The sequence below is a fragment of the Ranitomeya variabilis genome, chromosome 2 (assembly GCF_051348905.1).
Source record: "Ranitomeya variabilis isolate aRanVar5 chromosome 2, aRanVar5.hap1, whole genome shotgun sequence".
Classification (NCBI taxonomy): Eukaryota; Metazoa; Chordata; class Amphibia; order Anura; family Dendrobatidae; genus Ranitomeya; species Ranitomeya variabilis.
The window spans coordinates 911,321,962-911,346,254 of NC_135233.1; the positions used below are offsets into that span (position 1 = coordinate 911,321,962).

At 42.7% G+C, this 24,293-nt stretch overlaps 1 protein-coding gene across 4 annotated transcripts in view; it reads left to right on the forward strand.

Annotated features, from left to right (window-relative positions):
• Positions 1-24,293, forward strand: part of MECOM (MDS1 and EVI1 complex locus) — an 857,842-nt gene that overhangs the window by 133,989 nt on the left and 699,560 nt on the right. The window lies entirely within an intron of this gene.

Genomic DNA, 24,293 nt, shown 5'->3' on the forward strand with positions numbered 1-24,293 from the left:
GGGTCCCCTTACCCGCCTCCCGTATACCAGTTCGAATGGGGAGAACCCCGTGGATTCTTGGGGCACCTCCCTATAGGCAAACAGGAGGTGTGGCAAGAATTTCTCCCAGTCCCTGTAGGTCCTGGTAAAAGTCCCAATGAGTTGTTTTAACGTCCTGTTAAAGCGTTCACACAACCCATTGGTTTGCGGGTGGTACGGGGTGCTTCTAATGGACTTTACACCGCACAGCTTCCACAGTTGGTTGGTGACCTCTGCTGTAAACTGGGTATCCTGGTCCGAGATAATTTCCCGGGGAAATCCAACCCGTGAGAAAACCTGGAGCAGGGCAGCTGCCACCGTCTCTGCCAGTATGTTAGGTAACGCAACTGCCTCTGGATACCATGTGGCATAATCTACCACTGTCAATATATACCTTTTCCCTAATGGACTGGGTTTGGCTAACGGCCCTATCAGATCGACCGCTACTCAGCTAAATGGTTCCTCCACAATGGGGAGGGGGAGTAATTTGGCCTTGCATCGATCTCCCCTCTTGCCAATGCGCTGGCAACTGTCACAGGTCTGGCAGTACTGACGAACATCATAGGTTATCCCCGGCCAAAAGAAGTTTTGTGTCAGACGATGCCTGGTGTGACTGACGCCGAAGTGCCCGGCCAAGGGTATGTCATGAGTAGTGTTGAGGGATACCGTCCGATACTTGAAAGTATCGGTATCGGAAAGTATCGGCCGATACCGGCAAAGTATCGGATCTAATCTGATACCGATACCCGATACCAATACAAGTCAATGGGACTCAAGTATCGGACGGTATCCTGATGGTTCCCAGGGTCTGAAGGAGAGGAAACTCTCCTTCAGGCCCTGGGAACCATATTAATGTGTAAAATAAAGAATTAAAATAAAAAATATTGCTATACTCACCTCTCCGACGCAGCCTGGACCTCACCAAGGGAACCGGCAGCGTTGTTTGCTTAAAATGCGCGCTTTTCCTTCCTTCCGTGACGTCACGGCTTCTGATTGGTCGCGTGCCGCCCATGTGGCCGCGACGCGACCAATCACAGCAAGCCGTGACGTAATTTTCAGGTCCTTCTAGGCATTCAGTATTTTAAAATTACGTTCTGGCTTTGTGATTGGTCGCGTCGCGGTCACATGGGCGACGCGACCAATCACAAGCCGTGACGTCACGGGAGGCAGGTGACGCGCGCATTTTAAAATTCAATATATCACACAGATACAGAGGGCAGGCCAATTGAAAAGTGGCAGGCCAGACATACATTACAATAGCCGCCGGTGGCCGTAGCCTGCCGATATTTACTGTGGGAATTACAAAGGTGGGGGAGGTCAGAAGGGGGATATCTTGTCCCCTCTGCCCAGGGGCGCAGCCTGTGGGCTGATGAATTAGGGACATGCATCTCACATGGAACCTATTATACATACATATAACTGCACAACATATTCTGGGTACTGGGGGGTTCCGTAACACTATGTAATGTTTCCAATATAATTGTAAGGTTGTTATAGCATCTGTATTTTTTTCTGAATCTCCATTAAAAGGGTTGTCTAGTCCAAATCGATAAGTCTGCAGTCACTCTGTGCAACTGCAGACTTACGAATCACCCCAGTGCATGCACTGTGTGCTTCAGGGATTCTCTGGTTTCTGAGCTGGGACCAAAAGGTATTAATGAGTTATACATACCCCTGGCCAGTGGACACGGCCTCCCATCCACACACTTGTATGGAGTGAGGCTGCGCCCTCTAGTCGGACACGCCCACTGCCCTGCGGCATCACTAGATGGGGCACGGACTCGCTCAATGCAAGTGTATGGAGCGAGGTCACGCCAAGTATACGGGCCCTGGTTTTAAGTGTGTATAACTCATGCAAACTTTCCGTTCTCTGCTCAGAAACAGTGCGCGCGCGCTAGTGGGATTCATAAGATTGCAGTGCATGCTGTGTTTTTCTCACATAGCCACTCATTCTGGAGTGGAAAACAGGCCGTCCACTTACATTAGTTCATGTGATGTCTGTGTGCCATACATTTTGCACACACAAATCCTACTGATTGCAAATAGGCTTATCTGAGCCCATCCTTCCCCAACCTGTGAAGTTATATAATTACTTTTTCAAACATACATACAATACAGAATTGTAGATATAAACACACAGTGTAACTACAGGGGTCCAGAAACTGAAGTCACATCCAGGCCCTGGACATTGGGGTCAAAAACATTCTAATTTTTGCAATGCATAAACATCATATTATACCAATGCAAAAAGTTTGCCAGCATCTTCAAAAACAAATATATTTTATTAGAATACCGACCTGTACAGACCACATATTGGCCCCAGAGGCCTTTCTCAAGTTGATGCTCACAACATGCTATAACTATCATACTCATTTTTAGTAGTACAGAATAAAGGCAATGTCATTAGACTTGAAAAGGTGAGGAGCTGCTCATAACACATGGTCTAAAAACCACAAAAAAGTATCTCCCAGCTGAGCCATAGACTGTAATGGTCAGACGTAGTTCAACTAACTATGCTTACTTTTAACCATCATTAATATATTATTTTAGAAGTTTGCTGCACTTGTTTACGAAAAATGTATAGCGTAAAGATAATCAAAGATAAGCATAGCAAAATTATATTTGACCATTAAAGTCTAATTTTTCTCTGAATAGCTCACTGAATATCTTTTTGTGGTTTTCAGACTTACCCGCTCAGGTCATGCCATGATTGTAATGTGAACAGCCCTTAGGTGTTAGACCTTATGTCAATCGATGAGTTCTGAAAACAGAGTTTGAAAAGTAGTACATAGCGTATGCGCAGCCCCATAGTACGGAATCATACTGCATTGTGTGCTGCCACACAAGCTTTGCCAGATGTCAGAGCTACTAGTTAAAAACTTTGCATCCATAAAGAATCCTACAGCTTCCATGTAACCTGATCATGTGGCTAGCCTTGAAGGTCATTTATATAAAGGAATTTATTAGTCACCATCAAAACAATTGTTCATTTCCCTCCATTTTTTTAAACAAATTCAATTATAGCACCGATTGAATTTTAAGTGTATTAACTCTGAAAAATTATTTTTGCTTTCTGCTTGACAACTAATGAATCGTAAAGCGGCCCTTGAAGATATTTATTCTTTAGGTACCTGGGGCGATTTGAGAAATGGGTGGCTGGGATATGTCCTGGGAAAAGTTTCACTAGGGTGCTAACTTGCCTTAGCTAGGGCAAAATAAAAAATACAGTGCTAGGGCAGCAAACTGAACCCTGGGCAAAGTGCGGCCTGTGGGCCACATCCAGTCCTCTGTCTGTTGCTTTCCAGGCTATGGGTTGGAGGGCTGAAAACACCATGCGGCCGCCCTCCCTAACTTGGCATCCCGATGTCACTGCTATCTGCATCCTCAGGATGCAAATAGCGATGGATATAGTGGTGGAGTTGGGAGCCGTCGGCTCCTACTTCTATCAGTCAGCATGTGCAGTTGACACAGTGGACTCAATGACATCACTACATCGTGTTTCCTGGGTGGAAACTGGAGCAGATCGTGGAGGGAAAAGGAGAAAGGTGAGTTTGTATTTTTTTTTGTTTCTATTATATAATATGTGAGAATGTTTGTGGGATGTGTGTCTGTGTATAAGAGGGCTATGTGAGGGCTCATACTGTATATAAGACAGCAATGTGAGAACTCATACTGTATATAAGGGACTGTGTGGACTCATACTGTATACAGGTGGACTGTGTGAGGAGAGGACTCAAACTGTATACATGGGACTGTGTGAGGACTCATACTGTAAATAGGGTGCTATGTGAGGGCTCATACTGTACACGGGGACTGTGTGGGGACTCATACTGTATATAGGAGGGCTAAGTGGGACTCATACTTAATACAGGAGGGCTATGTGGAGTTCAAACTGTATATAGCAGGGTTATGTAGGGGCTCATACTACATATAGGATGGCTAAGTGAGGGCTCATACTGTATATAGGGAAAGACACATCTGCATGTTTTTCTCAATATCTGACATAAAATCAGAATAGAACTTTTCCATTTTAGGTGAATTAGGATTACCATAATTATTAATATTTGCCAAATGCCAGAATAATGAGAGAGAGAGAGAATGTTTTAAGGCATTTTTATTAATTTAATTGACCTAAAAAAAGAAAAGGTTTATTCTGATTTCATGTCAGATATTGAGAAAAGCATGCATATGTGTCTTTTTATATACTGTATGTAAACTGCTGGTTTCAACTGTAGGTGGTGCTGAGTGAGGGTTCATACTGTATATAGGGGGGACTATTTGGGGTTCAGACTGTGTATAGGGTGCTGTGTGTGGCTCATACAGTATATTGGGTGGCTGTGTGTGGGCTTGTACAGTATATAGGACGGGTATCAGCGTACTTGATTCTGCACAAAATGAAGTGATACAATTATTATGAATGTAAAATAATGGTAATTAATATATTAATAGCAAGGAGAATTAATTTCAGCTCATAGGTTCAGCCCTTCACAACAGTCACGGTCTTTCATGGGCCCTCGGGAAAATGAATTGTCCACCCCTGGTCTACGGTATTCTCAGTACTTGGAGGTAGCGGAGATGTTCTGATTATTGCTGGCATACTTATATAAACTGAAATACACGGGTGGCAACCTGTTGACAGAAGTGAATGCGGCTGCCAAGAAAAATGTTTTAGGTAAAAACATTGTTTCTTTAAAATGTTGCTTTTAACACGTCAATATGAGAATATGCGGTGTTTATTTAAATAGTTTTATTTCCAGTTGTGGTTTAAAAAATGCTCATGTTGTAGCAGAGAAACCAGGATGACCAGAGGACTGAACGGCACTTGTGATATTTCTCATGCACAGTGAATTGAAATGTGGCGCTGAACAGTAAGATGACTCTGTCAGGCATAAAGTCCGCACGGGGACACCTTTGGGTCAAGTTGACTGGTAGGCTTCAACGATCAAACGTGTCACACCTGTCTCGGCCACTAGTGCAGGTGTTCTAGGTCAGCTCTCACTGTGGTTATCAATCGCTGACAGTTGACAGTTTAATTTTACACCACAAGCACCTCATTACTTGTGTAGGCATTTGAAGAACATGTGGGCACTGGATTGGATCAGTGATCAATGACAAAGGTTGCACAGGGTGCAAATGGTAGCGGCAAAAGTGAAGGTCTCCTTGCATGAGTTGGCAGTGGTCAGAATACATGACAGGAAGAGTTTAACTGACAAACAGTCTGTCACTTCTTAAAGAATGGACGTCTGCAGGGAAGCTCGATCTACAGGGTGAAATTCAGCTGAATGTAATAAGTTCTTTTTCTAAAAATCAATGCATGCAAATGAGTTGCAAATCTGTAGAATCTTGTAGAATCTTGTGATACAAGATGGAGATATAGAGATGACTATTAATATTTGATTTCTGAGAACTAGTGAGGAGTACACGGAGATGTACAATACCCCGGTAATGAAATAACTATTTAAATTCGGATGTATTATATATTGTATCATACTTGCTCACTTCAACAGTGAAGGAAGAACGTTCAGAAACTGATCATATTTTATAGAGCGCAGATGCATGAACAGCATGAAAGGTGACAGGTACATTTACTTGTCTTTAGTCCTGTGTTTCTGTAAATAGGTTGTGCACTACCAGACCCCTTCCTAAATGCTAAGATGTGTGCACCTTTAATAGGATTTATCCCAGTAGACATTTATCTCTTATTTACATGATGGTGATAAATGTTTGATCACTGAGACCGCCATGATTACTAGAACATGCAGGACTGGAACCTGCTCCCCTCACTTGAATGGAATTTGAATAGAGCGTTGGTTGAGCATGTGCTGTGCTAGTACAGGCAAAGCCTAACAGCCGCAAACAGTCTTTACAGAGCGGAGAGCACATGCTGGACCACCTATCCATTCAAACTAAGGCTAAAGCCTTCTGTTATAGTGATTTGTGTGATCTTTGAGCAGTGGGCTCCCAGCAATTTAGATATGTATTTCCTATGATGTGGAAAATGGCTTTGAAAAAACTTCCTTATTAGCCTTTCTAGGAAACTTGACAGGTAATTAGAATGCAGTATTTGGGCACAGTCAGCGGGTCATATAAATTGGACCCCCCAAAAAAGTATGTCATCCAAATGCAGTCCAATTTTCAAATACTGACAGAAGGGACAACATGGAGAATTTTGTATTTCCATTGTTTCCTCATCTGAAAAAATCTTAGCACATTACGCTTACACTCTGATCAGAGTGTGCTTAGCATAATCAGACTGATTTTCTCGGCTGATAGAAAATATGGTTGTGTGATCCTAGTGAAAGCCATGTGAGCAGACTTCCTTTGCCACAGCCACATCCACCTGTTGACTGCGACTATTCCAATGCTCTATAGGGCAGGTAATGTTAGTTTTCTACCCACGTACTGTAAATTGTAGGTCCTCGCTGGCAGACCTTCTCTCTTAGTGTACCAGTCCGTCTTGGTGTTCATGGTTTTGCTCTAGCTTCTTTTTATTTTTTTTCATGTTATGTATTTATACCAATCTTTATTTCATATATATAATGACCTGAACAATCAGAGCACCACAAAAACAAAAATAAAAATAAAAAAAAATGCTCCTTGCATATCTGATAGTTTTTCTAATAGATTTCATAGTGAAGACAACTTGGTAAGAATCAATATCACAGTGTGAGCAGCATTGCTTCATGTCTAATGTGACTGAGTCGGGTGTCTACATCAGACTAGACTTTCAATCATCTATTTTTTTCAGACTAATTTTTCCCCTCCTTTTTTTTCTTTTCTTCATGCTCCATTTACCGTTTCTATTCCTTTTCTACATTTTGTATAATCTTTTAATGAATTTGTTTCAATGCACATTTTCTATGCAGATGGTGACATGAATGTGTGGGCTTTTTACGAAGTACATGAGTGTTGCGGTGATGATGATGAAGGTAGAACTACTGCTGGTTTATGGTTTGATTAGTGAAGAATAGAACCTTTATTGAACCTAGGAGGGAGGTGAAATAAGATAGGAGAGAGTCGTGGTGAAGGAAGTCATCTAGAGGATGAGATTTCCTCTGCATGTTTTACTTCTTCTGAATCAGTGTGTCATCTTGATTTGAGCCTCCCATTAGCAATGACACAGTGTTATGATTTATGTCTTGCTTGCAGCATTGAATTTTTAAAGCTTTAAAAATAAAAAGTAAAGTTCATCATCATTATGCCATGATATTGGATGCATAGTATTGTTATATAGACTGCAATCCATATTCTACTTATTTATACATGAGTTTGCTATTTACTATGAACTTTATGATTTTCATAGAAATATCCCGTGAAAAATTCAGTAAAATTTTTCTTTAAAGATGATCTGCTCCAAAATCCACACAGAAAGAAAATCTTCTTCAAATATTGTTTTAATACTGTATGATGTGGATTTTGGACTAATTTTACTTTAAAATCTCCATAAAAACAAGACTGTGTGAATATGGGTGAACTTACCATCTATTGCACAAGTGCAAAATATCAAAACCATTATGGAGCATACTCTCTTTTTACTTGACACAACTAGTCTAAGCTAAACCCTACAAGAGCGAGTTGTCAACTTAAATTTTGCTTTTTTTCTGATCAACTTTTCCAAAAAATAGAGGCAGTATTTTTTATGAACAGATTGGACAACTGTAATGAATGATAAACATTAAAGGTTCTCGCTCCATATACTGATATGAACACATTCGAAATATTTACTATGATCTGTAAAATCTTGATGAATATATTAATTACAGTCACAATTATCTGCAGGAAATTATGTGAAAAAGGTCTTCTGTTTTTACTAACTGTTCAGGAAATGATGGAAAAGTGGAAACTGTAAGTGCTCGTGCTGATGACCTTTTTTCTGTCCAAGTGTTATCCGACAAAACATTGGATCGCACTTGGACCAACATTTTATTGGGCTGGGATGTAATGGGTATGTTTTCTCCTTGTGGAGAGTGACATGCCAGGTCTGGCATGCCAGTATAAGGAGGCTTAATCGTCTTGCATGCTCCTCTGGGAAATTAAATATGCAAATTGTCTCTTCAGAGAGGAAGAAGACTTGAACTCTAGTGCCACCTATTGGAAGTAGCAATCCTACAGGTCACTATCGACCCTTTAACAAGCCTTGCCATATGACTTAGGATAAAAGCCAAATCAGAGTCTCAATTTGCAGACATGGTGTTTTGGAGTATTGCCCCTCATCAGTGAAAAAGTAAGAGACCTGATTTGGCTAGGTGAGAGGCTAAGACTGGGATCTAAAGGGTAACGTTTCTCCTTGTTGAGAGTGAGACATGCTGGTGTGTTCTGCAAATTGAGACTCTGATTTGGCTTTTATCCTAAGTCATATTGCAAGGCTCGCTAAACAGTCGATATTGACTTTTCGGATTGCTACTTCCTATAGGTGGCACTAGAGTTCAAGTCCTCTTCCTCTCTGAAGAGGCAATTTACATATTTATGAGGCTGTGCACATGTCCGATTTTTTTCCTTGGACAGGGTCTTTTTATTATACTCAGCCATGCAAGTCAGTGGAAAAAATCGGATTGCATTCGGATGACATCTGATGCAGTCTAATTTTTACGGACTGACAGAATGAAGAAGATATGGATTTTTTGTTTCCATCTTGTCCACATTTAAGAAAACCGGATCATACTCTGATCAAACTTTAATCAGAATTTGATTGATGGTGTGACCATAACCTAAGCATGAGGACTATCTACCGATCTATCTATGTATCTATCTATCTAACATGGGATTAAGATGCAGTGATATAAACAGGTAGCTCAATGTCAAATTGACGGCCAATTAATTCTTATTTTCTTTGCTGCCATTACCAATATAGAATGTGACTTTGGGATGAGGACATGGGAGGGTTAGATTACAAGTAATCCAACCAGTTCTTGAAATGACTTTCAGATGTTAATTGTTTTTGGTTACTAGTGACCTGAGACAGACTTGAACTGCTGACCTCAGGGTGAAAGGTTGCCCTTCTTGGTGCCAGTGGACTGAGCCATCAAGACTCCAACTATTACATGCCATAATTACACCACATATACAATTCATGTATTGGCCTGATTATATCTTAGGCTTTATTCTGCATAGTTTTATAATTTCACTTTTAGTTTTAAAATCCACAAAATTACAGCAGAATGAGACCAATATGACATTATATGACAAGAATATTGGCAGAATATGCTAAGTGCAGTGAAATCAAAAGAATGCCAGCATTGTGCGTAACGCTTCATCCACTCCTGCTGGCAAACAGTTGTTTGTTGCCAAGTGTTTTATGGCAAACTTTGCTATTTATATATGACGCTTAATATTTTATACTCAAATTGAACATTCCAAAATTTAAAAAAAAAAAAAAAACGAAAACCCCCCAGCAACACATACCTGCCCTGAGGTTCCGGTTTTAAATCCCAACAAGTACAACATCTGCAAGAAGTTTGCATGTTCTCCCCGTATTTGTGTGGGTTTCCTCTGGGTTCACTGGTTCCTCTAATACTCCAAAGACATACTGATAGGGAATTAGATTGTGTGCCCCATTGGGGACAGCAATGATGTCTGTAAATTCCCATAAAAGCTGTATTTTTTGCCATTTTTTGTATGGAAAATCTGTTGCATTTTATACTTAGAAAGTGGATGTGGTTTCATGAAAACGTATGCTCCCTGGACATTTAAAGCCTCCACACAACTGTGCGTCTTTGGTGTGTATTCCCCCCCACTTCTATGGGGAGCCTGACAAGCATAGTAAAAATACATGTAAAATCACAATTGCGGTTTTCAGTGCAGAATTGCAACATTTCTGCAACAAAGAAAAACTTTAAAATGCTGTGTGAAATACAGACCAAAATGCATAAAAAAGGAGAAAGGAATCAAAAAAGTGCAGCAAAAATTAAATAAAAGGACCAAAAAAATAAATCAGTGTTTCTACAAGTGGGATTACAGTCTAATAATTTAAATGGAAACTATTGTTTTCATAAATGTACAAATATTAGGCCCTGTTTACATTACATTTGTGCAATGAGTCCAGGGATTCTATTTACGTCCCCAAAAAATAGAATTTAGACTGAACCCCCAAAGGAGCCATAGACTGTAATAACATAAGTGGAGATCAGAATGATCTTTACAGATTCATACAAAAATGTAACAATCTTTTGTGTATAGATATAGGATATCTATAAAGGGATCAGATCCATTTTGATAAAGTTGTTAACCAGTTCAAGACCAGACCATTTCCCCCATATTTCTGACCATGCACTTTTTCAGGTTTTTTTTTTTTTTAAATGCTGTTTTAAGAGCTGTATTTTTTTTCCTGTGTAGATATTTAAACAATTTTATACGTGGAGCCTAATTTTTGTCTTCTTTTCATGTTCTTTTTTTTGCTCATATTGGGTGATGTAATTGAAAAAAAAGTAAGTATCTAATAATAATAATAATAATATTAATTTTTATTTATATATAGCGCCAACATATTCCGCAGCGCTTTACAAATTATAGAGGGGACTTGTACAGACAATAGACATTACAGCATAACAGAAATCACAGTTCAAAACAGATACCAGGAGGAATGAGGGCCCTGCTCGCAAGCTTACAAACTATGAGGAAAAGGGGAGACACGAGAGGTGGATGGTAACAATTGCTTTAGTTATTTGGACCAGCCATAGTGTAAGGCTCGGGTGTTCATGTAAAGCTGCATGAACCAGTTAACTGCCTAAGTATGTAGCAGTACAGACATAGAGTGCTATTAACTGCATAAAGTGTATGAGAACATGATGAGAGGAACCTGATTTTTTTTTTTTTTTTAATGGGCCACACAGGGATGGTTAGGTTAATGCATTGAGGCGGTAGGCCAGTCTTAACAAATGAGTTTTTAGGGCACGCTTAAAACTAAGAATTGGGGATTAATCATATTAACCTAGGTAATGCATTCCAAAGAATCGGCGCAGCACGTGTAAAGTCTTGGAGACGGGAGTGGGAGGTTCTGATTATTGAGGATGCTAACCTGAGGTCATTAGCGGAGCGGAGGGCACGGGTAGGGTGGTAGACTGAGACCAGAGAGGAGATGTAGGGTGTTGCTGAGCCATGGAGTGCTTTGTGGATGAGGGTAGTAGTTTTGTACTGGATTCTGGAGTGGATGGGTAGCCAATGTAATGACTGGCACAAGGTAGAGGCATCGGTGTAACGGTTGGTGAGGAATATGATTCTGTCAGCAGCATTCAGGACAGATTGGAGCGGGGAGAATTTGGTAAGAGGGAGGCCGATTAGTAGAGAGTTACAATAGTCCAGACGAGAATGAATAAGTGAGACAGTAAGAGTTTTTGCAGAGTCGAAAGTAAGAAAAGGGCGAATTCTAGAAATGTTTTTGAGATGCAGATAAGAAGAGCGAGCCAGTGATCAGATGTGGGGGTGAATGAAAGCTCGGAATCAAGGATGACCCCAAGGCAGCGGGCATGTTGCTTTGGAGTAATGGTGGAACCGCACACGGAGATGGCAATGTCAGGCAAAGGTAGGTTAGTAGAGGGAGAGAACACGAGGAGTTCAGTTTTTGACAGGTTCAGTTTCAGATAGAGGGAGGACATGATGTTAGAGACAGCGGTAAGACAATCACTGGTGTTTTCTAAAAAGGTCGGCGTGATAACAGGAGAAGAGGTGTATAATTGGGTGTCGTCAGCATAGAGATGGTACTGGAAACCAAATCTACTGATTGTTTGTCCAATAGGGGCAGTATACAAAGAGAAGAGGAGGGGGCCTGTTATGGACCTGGTGGTTAGGAGCACCCGGAATGACCTGATGAGTAAACTAGAAATCGGAACAAGCTCTGGGAAAGTGGGAACTCTGCTGACCGCAAACACTACTCCTATCACACACACACTAGAAATAGCCGTGGAGCATACCTAACTCTCCCTAGACGCCTCTTCACAGCCTAAGAGCTAACTACCCCTAAAGATAGAAATCGAAGCCTAACCTTGCCTCAGAGAAATTCCCCAAAGGTAAAGGCAGCCCCCCACATGTATTGACTGTGAGTTAAGAGGAAAGTCACAAACACAGGAATGAAACAGGTTTTAGCAAAGGAGGCCAGACTTAACTACTTAGTCAGAGGATAGAAAAGTGAACTATGCGGTCAGCACAAAAGACTACAAAAAACCACGCAGAGTAAGCAAAAAGACTCCCCACACCGACTCACGGTGTGGAGGTGCCACTCTGCACCCCAGAGCTTCCAGCTAGCAAGGGAATATCATGATAGCAAGCTGGACTAGAAATAGCAGTACTAAGAAATATATTCAGGAAGCAGTAACAAAAAATGAACTAGCAAAGACTTAGCTTCTGCTGGAGTAGACAGGTCCTCAGAGAAGTCCAAGAGAGATCTGAACCAATACTGAACCATTGACAGCTGGCATGAAGTAATGATCTGAGTGGAGTTAAATAGGGAAGCTAGCATAGCAATAAATGAGAGCAGCTGACAAAGCCAACCTCAGTGACCAGCAGTTCCGCTCAAAGCCACCAGAGGGAGTCCAAGAGCAGAACTAACCAAAGTACCATTCATGACCACAGGAGGGAGTCCGAGAACGGAATTCACAACAGGGGCCTAGGACTGATCCTTGAGGAACCCCAACAGTAAGGCGAAGGTGAGAGGAGGAGGAACCCGCAAAACATACAGTGAAGGATCGGTCAGAGAGATAGGAGGAGAACCAAGAGAGAACGGTGTCCTTGAGGCCGATGGAGCGGAGCATAGTGAGGAGGAGCTGATGATCCACAGTGTCGAATGCTGCAGAGAGATCCAAGAGAATTAGCATGGAGTAGTGACCATTAGATTTTGCTGTTAGTAGGTCATTAGAGACTTTAGTGACGGCAGTTTCAGTAGAGTGTAAAGAGCAGAAGCCAGATTGAAGAGGGTCGAGAAGAGAGTTATCTGAGAGATAGCGGGTAAGACGGCAGTGGACCAGGCGTTCGAGGAGTTTGGAGATGAAGGGAAAATTAGAGACAGGTCTATAATTAGCGGCACAATTTTGGTCGAGGGAGGGTTTTTTAAGTAATGGATGTATGATGGCATGCTTAAATGAGGGAAAAATACCAGAAGTGAGGGAAAGGTTGAATATTTTTGTTAGGTGAGAGGTGACAGCCGGGGAAAGGGACTGGAGGAGATGTGACGGAATGGGGTCACTGGTGCAAGTGGTCGGGTGAGAAGATGCAAGGAGCCTGCTTACTTCTTCTTCTGTAACTGGTTCAAAGTCAGAGAGTGAACTAGATGCAGTGGGGGAGGGAGGACAGTGCATGGTATGAAGAGATTGGGAGATGATTTCCTGTCGAATGTGGTAAATTTTTTTTTTAAGTAATTGGCTAGATCGTCAGCGCAGAGATCTGTGGTTGGGGCCTGCTCTCTTGGGTTGAGTAGGGACTGGAAAGTGTCAAAGAGACGTTTAGGGTTATTGGACAGTGAGGTGATGAGGGTGTTGAAATAGGTTTGTTTGGAGAGGTGAAGGGCAGAGTTGTATGTTTTTAGCATGAACTTATAATGGATGAAATCTTCGGGTAGATTAGATTTTCTCCACAGACGTTCGGCGCACCTGGAGCACCGCTGCAGGAAACATGTTTGCAGCGTGTGCCATGGTTGTCGCCATCTGTGCCGAGTTGTTCTATGTATAGGAGGTGCAGCTTCATCCAGGGCACTTTGCAGGGTTTCATTGTAGTGCTTCAGAGCAGAATCAGGACATGAGATGGAGAAGATTGGGGTCAATGAGGACTGCAAGTTCTTCATAAGTTTCTGGGTGTTAATGGCCTGTATGTTTCTATAAGTGTGGAAAGTGGGGGTGACCTGAGCGGGGTGGCAGTTCTTGATAGAGAATGAAAGAAGGTTGTGGTCAGAGAGCGGGAGAGGGGAGTTTGTGAAATCATCCACTGAGCAAAGCCGGGAGAAGACCAAGTCAAGGGAGTTTCCATCTTCATGCGTTGGAGAGTTAGTATGCTGCGAGAGGCCGAAAGAGGAGGTTAGAGATAAAAGGTGAGAAGCAGATGGGGAGAGGGGAGAAGCAATGGGGATGTTGAAATCACCCATGATATGGGTGGGGGTGTCACAGGAGAGAAAGTGTGGAAGCCAGGTGGCAAAGTGATCCAGGAACTGATGAGAGGGGCCGGGAGGACGATACACCACCACTCGCATGGAGAAGGGGATGTAGAGTCTGACAGCATGGACCTCAAAAGAAGGGAATACAAGTGAGGGTACTTGGGGGATAACTTGGAAGGTACATTTGGGTGAAAGGAGCAGACCAACGCCTCCACCTGCTCTGTTGTCTGATCTTGGGGTATGAGAAAAGTGTAGTCCACCATATGAAAGAGCAGCAGCAGCGGTGGCGTCTGACTGCTGGATCCAGGTTTCAGTAAGAGCCAGGAGATTAAGAGAGTTAGAAAGGAAAAAGTCATGAATGAAGGAGAGTTTATTACACACAGAGCGAGAATTCCAAAGGGCACAATTGAAAGAGACAGAAGGCATGCATGGAATATTAATAAGGTTAGAGGGGTTTCTGGGTGTAGCAGTTGGGAGGTTTGACTGGCTATAACATGGGGGGCCGGGGTTGTGAGAGATGTCTCCAGCGACTAGGAGAAGAAGGATAGAAAGAGTGAGCAGATGGTTAAGTGATTTGTGAGAGCGTTTCTTGTGTTGGATGGTGGGACTAAATGGATCTGCGCTGTTAAGCAATGTGAACAGAGCATGAGTGCTATACATAGGAGAGGAAAGGACAGAGGGGCCGATATGGATGGAGTGTAAAGAGTTTATGCAAGGGCGGTGAATGTGAGTTAATGCAGCAGCCAGGATATAGATTATGCAGATACATATAGTGAGTATTTGTTCTGTTTCAGGTGAATAGGGAATAGATTTAGATTGTCTTACCTGTCTCCTGCCCTGTCTAACTGCCATGTTATAACTGCCGAATACTTAGAAAAAAATACTTTGAATAAAAGTACACGAATAATAGTGCACGAATGCACCCCTGCACGAATGCATCCCCAAACTATGTCTACATTTATAGAAGGCTAGCTCTTAGATCTCATTTTTTTTTTATTTTTTTTTTATTTTTTGGGTGTTTTTCCCCCTCTCGTTACAAATCAATCTAACTCAGACATATTTGAAATTTTGTTCCCATATCCGTGACAATTATTTTTATATATCAGACACATGGGAGTGCCTCTACTCTATGCCAGTCATTGCACTGGTTACCCATCCACTTCAGAGTTCAATATATAGACTTATCACTCTCGCCCACAAAGCACTCCATGGTTCAGCACCACCCTACATCTCCCTGGTCTCAGTCTATCACCCTACCCGTGCTCTCCATTCTGCTAGTGACCTAAGATTAACATCCTCAATAATCAGAACCTCCCACTCCCGTCTCCAAGACTTTTTGCGTGCTGCACCAATTCTTTGGAATGCACTTCCCAGGACAATTCGATTTATCCCCAACACCCACAGTTTTTAGTGTGCCCTAAAAATGCATTTCTTCAGACTGGCCTACCGCCTCAACACATTTATCTAACTATCCCTGTGCTGCCCATTCAAAATTTTCTTCATAGGCAGGACCCTTGTATCATCTGTTCTCACACCCTTTATGCATTTAATAGCCCTCTACGTCTGTACTTTTACACATATTGGCTGTTTACTAGTGTTGAGCGATACCTTCCGATATGCAAAGGTATCGGTATCGGATTGAATCGACCGATATCCAAAAAATATCGGATATCGCCGATACCGATACCCGATACCAATGCATATCAATGGGACACAAAATATCAGAATGATTCCCAGGGTCTGAAGGAGAGGAAACTCTCCTTCAGGCCCTGGGATCCATATTCATGTATAAAATAAAGAATAAAAATAAAAAATATTGATATACTCACCCCTCCGACGGCCCCGGTTCTCACCAGTCCAAGCGTCTGCCTCCGTTCCTAAGAATGCAGAGTGAAGGACCTTCTATGACGTTGTGGTTTGTGATTGGTCGCGTGACCGCTCACGCGACCAATCACAAGCCATCGAAGGTCCTTCACTCCCTGCATTCTTAGGAACGGAGGCACCGCTAAGAGCCAGGGTCCGCCGGAGGGGTGAGTATATCAATATTTTTTATTTGTATTATTTATTTTTTACATGAATATAGATCCCAGGGCCTGAAGGAGAGTCTCCTCTCCTCCAGACCCTGGGAACCATACGCACCGCACACTTCCGATTCCGATTTCCGATATCGCAAAAATACCGGAACTCGGTATCGGAATTTCGATACAGCAAATATCGGCCGATACCGGATATTTGCAGTATCGGAATGCTCAACACTACTGTTTACTGGATCATGCAGCATTACATGAACACCCGATTCTTACACTATGGCTGGTCCGAACAACGAAAGCAATTGTTACCCTCCACCTCTCGTGTCTCCCCTTTTTCTCATAGCTTGTAAGTTTGCGAGCAGGGCCCTCATTCATCTTGTTTTCTGTTGATTTATGTGATTATTGTTATGCTGTAATGTCTTTTATTGTCTGTACAAGTCCCCTCTAAAATGTAAAGCGCTGAAGAATATGTTGGCGCCATAGAAATAAAATTATAATTAAAATTATTGTTAGTGGAGCTATCTATTAACAGCATTGTGAACTGGCAGTGGCTTTTTAAATATTTTTTTCTTGCTTTTTTTTTAAATTAGTTTATTTATACATTCTTTAATTTCACACATTGTGCCCCCACATAGTCATAAAAGATCTTTGGGGAGCATTTAAATACACATATGTATGTAGAGTGTATATATATAGTCATGACAATCCAGTCCTGATAATCCAGCTGTTTCTGACAGCCGGCCCCCTGCTCCCACAGCTGCTTATTTTACAATAATGTTATAGATCAAGCAATATGCCCGGATGTTTTAAGTCTATGGGTGTGTAAGAGTGGTGGACTGTACTGTTGTGTTCCTACCACTGAAGACAACAATCGCGCTGCACTGTATCATATAATGTGAATAGTGTCATGTGATTTTAGATATATTTTGTCACTTATAGTGTGGAACAAGTATAGCCTAGGTTTTAGACCATAAGGTAGTGACCATAGGAATCAGATAAGATAGATTTTGGTAAGCAGTATAATGTAATATGCTTATTGTATGTAATTGTAGTGTATAGTGTTTGTAAAAAACAGCTGTCCGGCCACATGCCCCAGTAAAAAGGGACTGCTTCTTGATAGTTATTCAGATAGAGAAGTACAGTAACCACACCACGGTCAAGTTCAAGTTGCAGTGGGCAAGCATCTATCATTCAGGGAAGTGGGAGGCCTTACTGATATTTCTGCAATGTCCGGCGGTCAAAACTCGGTGCAGGAACTACAAAGAGTGCCTTATCCTCTGTCATATAGGGGATGATGGACATGGAACACCGTGAAGGGAAGGTAAAGGATCCCGGGTGCATTGACTGGACGGGTAATCCCTGGGGCTCACAGGAACAGTAAATATAGGGATAGTCCAGGATGAAAGGATAGTTGTCATGAATCCCAATGGCTAGGGATAGCAAGGGACAAGCAAAGTAATACAAAATATCGGACGAGCTCTAGGGTGATGGAACCTGGGCTGACCGCTGCCCTACGCCTGACAAACGCAACTAGAGATAGCCAGGGAGCGTGCCTACGTTGGTTCTAGACGCCACGCACCAGCCTAAGAGCTAACTAGTACTGCAGAGAAAATAAAGACCTCACTTGCCTCCAGAGGAATGAACCCCAAAAGGTACAGTTGCCCCCCACATGTATTGACGGTGAAATGAGAGGAAGGCACACACATAGAGATGATATATATAGGTTCAGCAAATTGAGGCCCGCTGTAAACTAGAAAGCAGAACGATACAAAAGGGGTCTGAGCGGTCAGCAAAAAACCCTAATCAAAAAAACCATCCTGAGATTACAAGAACCCATGTGCCAACTCATGGCACATGGGGAGAACCTCAGTCCACTAGAGCTACCAGCTAGCATAGAGACATAATAAGCAAGCTGGACAAAAAACCAAACAACTGAAAATCAGCACTTAGCTTATCCTGAAAGATCTGGGAGCAGGTAGGCAGGAACCAAACAGAGCACATCTGAATACATTGATAGCCGGCAAGGGAATGACAGAAAGGCCAGGTAAAATAGGAAACACCCAGCCTCTGATGGACAGGTGGAAACCAAAGGCCGCAACCCACCAAAGTCACCCAGTACCAGCAGTAACCACCAGAGGGAGCCCACAAACAGAATCCACAACAGATAGTAATGCTGAAGATGTACTATATTAAGGAAAGAAGAACTAAGAAGTGTTGTGCCCAACAGTCCGTGTTACAATCTGATGAATTTGAACTGTCCAGTAAACTTTTGCTTGTTGAAATGAACTGAGTGTCCCCTGAGTTATGTGTGGTGTCTCCTGAAGATGGAGGTCTGGAGAAAGTGGAGGCATACAAATGAGTGTGATGCAGCCCACACCTTTCCTATAAAGTGCCAGGGTGTTATGGAGCGGCAGCTTGTCCACGGCTACCGTCCTGTTATGATCCTAGTGGTAGAGGATCTCAGAAGTTCCAGCTAAGTCCGCAAACACAAAAACCAGCTCATAGGGAGGTGGTAACTTGGCTGACCGTATACCTGATCCTAGCACAACAACTAAAAGTAGCCGGGGAACGTACCTACGTCGATTCTAGACGTCTCGCACCAGCCGGAGAACCAACTAACCCTTTCAGAGAAAATAAGACCTCACTTGCCTCAAGAGAAAGGACCCCAAAGTAATGATACAAGCCCCCAACAAATAATAACGGTGAGGTAAGAAGAAAAGACAAACGTAAGTATGAACTAGATTTAGCAAAGAGAGGCCCACTAATTAATAGCAGAAAATAGGAAGGAGACTTATGCGGTCAGCAAAAACCCTACAAAAATATCCACGCTGAATATCCAAGAACCCCCGCACCGACTAACGGTGTGGGGGGAGAATATCAGCCCCCTAGAGCTTCCAGCAAAAATCAGGAATCACATTGTATCAAGCTGGAACAAAATAGCAGAAATGCGAATAAACTAAAATAAGAAAGCAGGACTTAGCTTATCTTGCAAAAAGCAGGAGACCAGGAGTCAGGAGCAAACAGACATAGACTGACTACATCGATTCCAGGCACTAGACTGAGTTTCCAGGAAGTCTAAATAGGAACACCCAAGGCCTAACGAACCAGGTGGGTACCAACCTGGAGAAAGACAATCCAAGTGTAATACCGCTAGTGATCACAAGAGGGAGCCAAGAAATACAGTTCACAACACCGTCCTTGGTCACTTTACAGGTGGTCCACCAGTAGTTTAATGGAAGCTATCATCCGAAAATGACCTATTTTTTAATTTGGACATTATTTTTAAATACATCATGAGCTTTATTAAACAGCAAAATTAGTAATTTTTCACAGTGGCTAATGAGACTATTTTATACTCATGCTTTCTATCTTGTCAGGAAGAGTTTCCAGAGAGGCTCCTTATCATCAGAGGCAGATTACAATGACAGGTAACACCTCTATACACAGTTTACAACACCAATCACAATAAGCAATGTCACAGCTGACCCTCCCCCCTCTCCACCCCTTTCACATATATACTGGAGAACGAAATGGCGCAAATAGGGTCTTATCCACATAAAAATCAAGATAAAAATGTTAGATTGTGCTAACACATTTGAAGTCCTTTTTCGCTTTTAGATAGTTTTTAACAGCTGATGCAGGTCCACAGGTTACAATGTGCCCATAGGAGATCTGGTTCAGAAGGAATATTCGTGGGGATCCTCTGCGACATGTGGTCCTTCATTTTTCCAGAAGAAGTTTATGTAACTTCAAAACTTGTAGAATAGAAAAACATTATTTTATTTATTAAACTTTGTTTTGGACTGACGTCTTTTCAACAATACAGCAGTGCAGAGGTTCCTTCTGAACCAGATTTTCTGATGATAGCTTACATTTTATGATTGTAAGCCTATATGAAGCTTTCTCCTTTTGTCTCAATGTTCGGTCATTTATTTTAATTACTTGTATTTGTATATTATTCCCTTCATTGTAAAATACTGCTGAAAATGTTGGCATTGTAGAATTAGGCCTGCAGACATACAGTAAATAATACAATTAATGATGATGCCCAAAGCATAAGTCTTATATATTGGTCTCAATAAGGCTACTTTCACACTAGCGTTGTTGGCTGTACATCGCAATGCGTAATTTAGGAGAAAAAACACATCCTGCAAAGTTGTCTGCAGGATGCGTTTTTTCCCCATAGACTAACATTAACTACGAATTGCGACGTATGGCCACACATCGCAACCGTTGTGCGATGGTTGCGTCGTGTTTTGGCGGACCGTCGGCACAAAAAAGTTACATGTAACTTTTTTTGCACATCGTGTCCGCCATTTTCGACCGTGCATGCGCGGCCGAAACTCCGCCCCCTCCTCTCCGGACCTTACAATGGGGCAGCGGAAGCGTCGTAAGACTGCTTCCACTGCCCACGTCGGGCATTATTTTCACAACGCGCGTCAGCATGTCGGGCTAATGCATAGCGACGGCCCCGTGCCGACGCTAGTGTGAAAGCAGCCTAATAAAACAGTAAGCGCCTATGCTCCACTTATTGGTGGGTGTCAGAAATCAAAGTTTTATCATTAAAGTGGCTGTCCACTGCTATGACTTTGATGACCTGTCCTTAGCATAGTTCATCAATATCAGATTAGTAGGGATGTGATTACCAGCACACCACCATCAGCTGTTAGCACATCCCCAGCCAACAGAAATACATAGTTTATGGAGCCAGAACACGGCAGCTCTGTATTCTGTGTATCAGCCATTCTCGGCTACTACATCTCAGCTCCCATTGAATTAAATTATGTTTTAGGGCTGTACACCAGAGACGTAGCTAGGGGTTCAACTCAGGGGAGGTGAAACATCTGAGTGGGCCCCTAACCCTTGATTGCAACTATGGTGGCCCGCTTTTATCATGGGTATAGGGGAACCTCAGCAGATGATCCTGCTGTAACTGAAAATATATCAGTACACAAAGACCAACACTACTTCCATATGGTGACCATATAATGGTAGATACCGGTCCTGCAGAACATGTAAGAGATTACAGTACAGTTACAGATAGTGACTAACAGATGATGTTCCTTCTTATGGAATCATTCACTTTTCCCGTCTTTTCCATCTTGCTTAGACCCACATGACGACTTCTCCAGCCAGGACTCATCTGCAGAGATTACAACAAAGATACATTTGAATTTTCACATTTCCTGCAATGTCCCCATCTATCCCCAACCTGCCCAAACTCCTCATCCTGCTGATACCCCAATACTAAGCTGCTGCTGCTGCCGTGTGTGTCGCTATTACTGCACCTACTGTGCACAAAAGCAATGCTCCTCATGCTTCCCCACATAATAATGCCATCGCTGTGCCTCTTACATAGTAATAATGCCTCCTTTGTGACTCCACAGTTTGACAGCCCCCTCACAGCAGCAACCACACACTGTATGATGGCCTCCACAGTAGCTTTCAAACTGTATAATGGTCCTCACATTAGCTATCATAATGTATAATGGCCCTTACATTAGTTCCCAGGCTGTTTAATGGGCCCCGCATTAGCTCCCATGCTTTATATTGGCCCCCACATTAACTCCCATGCTGTATAATGTCCCCCGCATTAGCTGTCATGCTGTATAATGACCCCCGCATTAGCTCCCATGCTGTATAATGGCTCCCGCATGAACTTCCAGGCTGTATAATGGCCCTTACATTAGCTCCAATGCTGTATAATGGCCCTTGCATTAGCTCCAATGCTGTATAATGGCCCTTGCATTAGCTCCAATGCTGTATAATGGCCCCTGCATTAGCTCCTATGCTGTATAATGGCCCCTGCATTACCTCCCATGCTGTATAATGGCCCCTGCATTAGCTCCAACACTGTATAATGGCCCCCGCATTAGCTCCTGGGTTGTATAATGGCCCCCGCATTAGCTCCCAGGCTGTATAATGGCCCCCGCATTAGCTCCAAAGCTGTATATTGGCTCCCACAATAGTTCCTAGGCTGTATAATGGGCCCAACATTAGTTGCCAGGCTGTATAATGGCCTCCACATTAGCTGCCAGGCTGTATAATGGCCCCCGCATTAGCCCCCATGCTGTATAATGGGCCCCGAATTAGCCCCCATGCTGTACAATGGACTCCAAATTAGCTCCCAGGTTGTGTAATGGCACCCACTTTATCTCCCACGCCTTGGATTCTGGTCTCTGTCTGTCCCATTCTGTGGGCTGCAACGTGCAGAAAATAAAAAAAGCCAGTAAGTGCGTATAGAGTCCATCATAAGGGTATAGGTCCCTGAATGTATCGAGGTAACCCTAAAAGGAATACTATTGTCTGAACAAGACCCTAAAGAGGGGAATGGAAATAAAGAGGGAAGCAGAAGAAAGAGGGGGAGGTAAAATATCACGCATGTAAAGAAGAAAGTGCGCCCCTTGTACGTCTTCTCTTCTCTTTTTCCCTTCTCTGTTGTGAATTTGGATTCTGGGCTCCCCCGGTGGCTACTGGTGGAATTGAACTTGTGACATCATCTTCCCTGTTCACCTGTTCTGATTAGATCTGGGTGTCGCTATATAACCTGGTTTCTCTGTTAGATGCTTGCCGGTCAACAATGTTATCAGAAGCCTCTCTGTGCTTGTTCCTGCTCCCAGACATCTACTAGATAAGTTGGACATTCGTCCATGTTTTGTTTTTGTATTTTGGTTCCAGTTCACAGCTGCAGTTTTGTTACTGTGTCTGGAAAGCTCTTGTTGATCAGGAATTGCCACTCTGGTATTATGAGTTAATGCCAGAGTCCTAAAGTAATTTCTGGATGTGTTTTGTTAGGGTTTTCTACTGACCATGAAAGTATGCTTTCTGTCTTCTGCTATCTAGAAAGCGGACCTCAAATTTGCTAAAACTATTTTCCTGCTGCGTTTGTAGTTTCATCTCATATCACCGCCAATATATGTGGGGGGCCTCTGTCTCCTTTTGGGCATTTCTCTAGAGGTGAGTCAGGTCTTATATTTCCCTCTGCTAGCATTATTTAGTTCTCCGGCCGGCGCTGGGCATATAGGGATAAAAAGTAGGACATGCTACCTGGCTACTTCTAGATGATGCGGTAGGTTTAGTTCATGGTCAGTACAGTTACATCTTCCAAGAGCTTGTTCCTATAGAGGCTTATGCTAGTTCTCTGGCCATGGAGATCATGACAGTTTGACCGGCCCACTAAAGGGTTAAAATCCTTGGCTGAGAAAGGAGAGAAATAAGAAGTCTGCTGAGAGTTTTTTTTTTTTTTTTTTTTTTTTTTCCTCTGTGCTCTTAATTGGATCACTTGCCAGTCTGTCTATGCTGCAGTCTTTCTTTTTTTTCTCTCTCCTTATAATCTTTGAATGGCTTTGTGTTCACCTGTTAATAATGGATCTTCAGAGTGTATCTGCAGGTTTGAATAATCTCACCACGAAAGTACAAAATTTGCAAGATTTTATTATTCATGCTCCGGTATCTGAGCCGAGAATTCCTTTGCCGGAATTCTTCTCAGGGAATAGATCTAGCTTTCAGAATTTTAGAAATAATTGTAAGCTATTTTTGTCCCTGAAATCTCGTTCTGCTGGAGACTCTGCACAGCAGGTTGGGATTGTGATTTCCTTGCTCCGCGGCGACCCTCAAGACTGGGCTTTTGCATTGGCACCAGGGGATCCTGCGTTGCGCAATGTGGATGCGTTTTTTTTGGCCTTGGGCTTGCTGTATGAGGAACCTCATTTGGAACTTCAGGCAGAAAAAACTTTGATGTCCCTATCGCAGGGGCAAGATGAAGCTGAAATTTACTGCCAAAGATTCCGTAAATGGTCTGTGCTTACTCAGTGGAATGAGTGTGCCTTGGCGGCTACTTTCAGAGAAGGTCTCTCTGATGCCATTAAGGATGTTATGGTGGGGTTCCCTGTGCCTGCAGGTCTGAATGAGTCCATGACAATGGCCATTCAGATCGATAGGCGTCTGCGGGAGCGCAAACCTGTGCACCATCTGGCGGTATCCACTGAGAAGACGCCAGAAAGCATGCAGTGTGATAGAATTCTGTCCAGAAGCGAGCGGCAGAATTTTAGACGGAAAAATGGGTTGTGTTTCTATTGTGGGGATTCTACTCATGTTATATCAGCGTGCTCTAAGCGTACTAAAAAGCTTGATAAATCCGTTTCCATTGGCACTTTACAGTCTAAATTTAT